At 28.9% G+C, this 5,189-nt stretch overlaps 1 protein-coding gene across 2 annotated transcripts in view; it reads left to right on the top strand.

Annotated features, from left to right (window-relative positions):
• The window catches only part of LOC105205039, a 10,208-nt gene extending 6,089 nt beyond the window's left edge, over positions 1-4,119 (top strand). For both annotated transcript variants that reach the window (XM_011174336.3, XM_011174335.3), the window contains exon 3: positions 1-4,119. This exon is cut by the window's left edge. The gene's annotated coding sequence lies outside the window, so the exon portion shown is untranslated.
• Positions 4,120-5,189: the final 1,070 nt, after the last annotated feature.

Genomic DNA, 5,189 nt, shown 5'->3' with positions numbered 1-5,189 from the left:
GAAATTATACAGTTTTACTTTTTTCACGACTTGAAAATTTGGAAATATACTTGAAAAAGAAAAAAATAAATAATCTTTATAAAAAGCATTAAGTTGAATTTGGCTGTGGACAACACAAATTAATAAGTACAAAGAGGTCGATTCGATCAAAGCAAATTTTGAGAATACTTTTATATGATTTTTTAACTTCTAATTCATAAAAACTGCACGCGATTATTTGTTGGTCTTAAATCACATAATCATAAATATATTCTTTCCGAATGTTTTAGTCATGAAAGAAATAAAATGTATAATTCAATATCTCAAGATTGTAATAAAAATTTAAATTGTTTTAGTAATGTGGATGATTTGATCTTATTTCCTTGATTTATTGTAATTATACGATTTAACACTTCATAAGTCGTAAAAAATACAAAAATAATAGTAAATTATTTTTCATAATTATTTTTTATGTTAAAAACGTAAAAATCTTTATTTCGTAATCGTGAAACTATGAAATTTAATAATTTTTACAGTAATAATTAATAACGTTCTTAGGAATCAGCAGTGTAGTAAAAATCAATATTGTCATAAAAATCAGTGATAAATGCTAAATCGATGAGTGTGTTGCACAACTACGGGCCTGAGCACGCAAATTCTCGCGACATTATTGGTTATATTTGATCGGTTATAATTCACAAACTACTATAGCTTCCACATTTTTGTATTAAGATTTTTTGTTTCACTTTACCTCTAGTATACGCTGTTCAAATATTACTCGGTGATTGTAAGTCACCCTGTATACATATATTAATTAAGTCGATAATTGTTATTGTAATTAATATACAAAACGATTATGTATATATTAATGTAATGTATATATACAGAGCATTCGCGAACTAGGGAACTTACCGCTTTGAGAACATAGAGGAGATGAAAAGAGACAAAAAAATCTTATACCACTTTGCAATTTTCGCAATAGTTAACGAGTTACAAGTTAATAAAAATAGCAAATTTAGTTCCGCTCGCCATTAAATCCAAGCGCGCGAAGAGTTGTTGTTTTCTAACAGCGATGGCTGCGCAAGAACGGCGCGTAACGCTGGTTTCCCTTTCTGAGTGAATATCCTAAGTCATTCTTATCAAAATGAAATTTTTCAACAGCATAGAAAAACTTATTTGCGCATATGTAGGCGCGCAATATTATTTAATGTTAAATAATATTCTAAATAATATACTACAATATAAAATTATTTTAATTAAGATTATGTTAAATGGTATTTTCGAAATATTAATGTAAATATATACTTTTTTAAAATTAAATTTACGTATAAAACAGAGCACGTTAAACTTTATACCACACAAAAAATGAGTTTAAAATTATTATTTATTATTATTATTATTGTATAAAGAAACATTTATTACTTTAAATCTCAAAACTATAAGAATATTTTTATAATATTACATGAATATTAAAGTAACACGTCAAGAATATATAAATGAACATGTAACATTAACAGAATATTTTTGTGATACTAAAAAGTATTAAATAATATTTGTGGAATATTTATAGTAATATTATTTTAATTTTTAATAATATTTATGTAATATTCTAGAAATAATAATTCTATGAACGCTCGTTTTTCTGCAACGCAAAATGTAAAGAAAATAACAGCCAAATTTAGAAGCAAATTAATTGATCTTATAATTTACACAAATATTAATTGATAAAATAGTGTTGTATTATCCTCGGAACACAGTTACAATGTACAAAGACATTTCTGACAATACTATTATATCAGTTCTTTCCAACATTATATTAATTACTTTAAAATGCCTAGAAGATCAGTTACCATTTCTATTGAAATTTATTGGTTTTACTTTTTAACGTATTATCTTGACTTAACGGAATTCTCGCCTCCGATCGACGAATGATGTTACGGGAAATTTTTATCGCATTCACAACTTCTGAAGACCCGGGATAAATATAAGTGTTATCATATGTGTTCTAGCACGCATGATGTACGCAGCTCAAAATTGTTATTCAATTGCGGGTTGAAATAATTTCTGCAATGCCAGAATATTTGTAAATTATATAAAACTGACGAAGACTTGTATAATCGAAACGTTTGTGTAATATTTCGCAGAAGAATAAATTCTTAACGCTTATGTAATTTATAAGATTAATTAATTTGCTTCTAAATTTGGCTGTTATTTTCTAAATGAACATGTAACATTAACGGGAAGGTTCCGATAGCGCACAGTACTATTGCACACAAGCCACTCACAACCACTCATAGCGCTTGAACAGAAGAATATCACTAGGCACCAGCCGCTGTGATTGGCTGTGTGCAATAGTACTATGCGCTATCGAAACCTTCCCATAAATGTTTCTTTATACAATAATAATAATAATAATAAATGGTACATTTAAACTTATTTTTTTTGTGTGGTACGAAATTTTACGTGTTCTGTTTTGTAAGTAAATTTAATTTTAAGAAACTACATATTTACATTAATATTTCAAAATTTATTCACTATTTAAAATAATCTTAATTTAAATAATTTTACATTGTAGTATATTAATTAGAATATTATTTAACATTAAATAATATTGCGCGCCTACATATACGCAAAAAAGTTTTTCTATGCTGTTAAAAAATTTCATTTTGATAAGAATAACAGAGGATATTCACGACTCAGAACGAGAAACCAGCATTACGCGGCGTTCTTGCGCAGCCATCGTTATTAAAAAACAACAATTTTCCGCGCGCTTGGCAACCACAATAGCGCGGTTAGATTTGACGGCGGGCAGGACTAAATCCGCTATTTTTATTAACTTATAACTTGTTAACTATTGCGAAAATCGCAAAGTAGTATAAGACTTTTTTGTCTCTTTTCATCTCTTCTATGTTCTCAAAGTGGTAAGTTCTAGTTCGCGAACACCCTGTATATACAAAGTCATATATAGGATGTTTATTAATGATTGTCTTCACGTTTTACTATTGGCATTTTAACTTTTGTCTAATATGGCCGCCTCAAAAAGCTTATTTCACGCTTGTGTTCACACTACACTCTCATATTTGAGTGTATAGTGTAAACATAGACGTGGAAAAACCTTATTGAGACGGCCATATTGAACAAGAGTTAAAAACCCAATAGGAGTACGCATTTGTTATTTCTAATATAATAAGTTAGAAATACATATCCGTCGGTAGGGAGGGTTCCGATAGCGCACATCCCGATAGCCCACCAACCAATCATCTTGACTTATCTAACCCAACCTACGGAAAATCTCTAGGCATCTGCCATTGTGAGTGGTTTGTATGCTATCGGAACCCGCCGCCGTCGGTAAATTATGCTCCTATGGTAAAAAGTAGGTACAACCATTAATGAACACGCTGTGTGCGTGCGTGCGTGCGTGCGTGCGTGCGTGCGTGCGTACACACACCCACACACATATGTGTATGTATGTATGTATATATACACATACATACATATGAAACACAAAAAATGATACGACTATAATTTTAGAAGATGCTTGATTTAAAATGTTCATGACGTGCTTAATATACGGGCATGCCATAATGCACAATTTTTATTTTTGTTTTTCATTTTTGTTTGTTACTTATTCATTTTAAATTTGTGATATATGTCACATCACAATTTTATATCGCACACGATATTATGAAATAATCTTACACAATGGATATTTGTGCTTTAACGAAATATCTATATGTACATTTTTCATGATTTTATACACTTAATTAAATTAATTAAAATGATCTCTCACGTAGACGTTAATATAAATCTAGAGTTTATTTTATAAGATATTTTTAATAGAATATATAACATATGGATATAGCATATAATATTGTATAAAGCATTGATTTTAACTAATTTTTATATATCTGTCATTATTTGTTAAAATGATGTGTTCAGTTTTATAATATGTGATAAGAATTTTGGAACAACCATCAAAAGACGGTCTGTAAGTCTGAATTCAATGCTGTTGTGGATTAATCACATGTATAATAGCTTCATCTTTTTAAAACATTTAAAATTATGCTTGTGTTATTGATTCGTACATTAATTTATGTAAATGTTTTGGAATGTAAGATAAATAAACATTTAAAAATATAACTTGCGATTTTTTTCCATGTCCACCAAAGTATTTATTAAGAAAATATTCCCGCTCTTAATACTATTTTTGTACTCATTTTTAAGAATTTTTTTGTAAAGAAAGATAAACTTGAAATTTAATACATTTTGTTTTTGATATTTGAATGTTCTTTTTACAAATCTTTTAACCATTAGAAAAGATATTTTTAGCAATTACTTGCAAATTTTTATAAGCGTATGAAAAAAATATTGTTTCACTGTTGCTATGATTTAAGAATGTTCGAAAACAAAATAATTAAAAAATCTATATATTTCGCCCGAAGTATAACGGAGTTAAAAGATCGATTTTTGTAAAAAGGAAAATTTTGAAAAAAATTAAATTTTTCTGTTTTTTTGAGACTTATAAAAAAAATAGAAAAGTAATATAAATGATTTGAGTTGAGAACGAAAACAGAAAATGTGAATATCTTTTAAAAATTTTAACTCAAATTAAAACTATAGATGAATTAATGTGATAATTTTTTGAAAAATTTTTCCAAAAAAATGCCATTAAAATTTTAAACAATTTGTAATTATTTAGTTTAGCGGCCTCATCACAGATTTTGATGACTTTAGACTCAGGGTGATTTTACATGGAGTGCGGAAACGCGGAAATAACTAGATTCCGTGTTTCCGCGATTCCGACGTTTCTTTCCGCGTGTTTGGGTGGTAAAGGGGAATCACATTTCACAGTGTGTGCACATGTAAAATCAAATAATTTGAGTTTCTAATGGACGGCTCTGTAAAAATAATTTAAATAATTGTTAATAGAAGGGGAGGACTCGACAATGATCTCGCCTATTTTAATAAAATTTTATGGGTGTGTAGTATTCGAAAGGGTTCCGATAGCGCACATCCCGATAGCCCACCAACCAATCATCTTGACTTATCTAACTCAATCTACGGAAAATCTCTAGGCATCTGCCATTGTGAGTGGTTTGTGTACTATCGAGATCCGCCGGTAGTATTCACTTACACCTTTATTGTAGTAAAGCTGTTTGTTGCAAAACTTAGGCATTCTCGAGAAAATGATGATTAAACATTTCCAGCAT

This window comes from Solenopsis invicta, chromosome 8, assembly GCF_016802725.1.
Source record: "Solenopsis invicta isolate M01_SB chromosome 8, UNIL_Sinv_3.0, whole genome shotgun sequence".
Taxonomy (NCBI): Eukaryota; Metazoa; Arthropoda; class Insecta; order Hymenoptera; family Formicidae; genus Solenopsis; species Solenopsis invicta.
The sequence above is the reverse complement of the archived record's forward strand: the minus strand, read 5'-3'. Positions and strand labels throughout refer to the sequence as shown.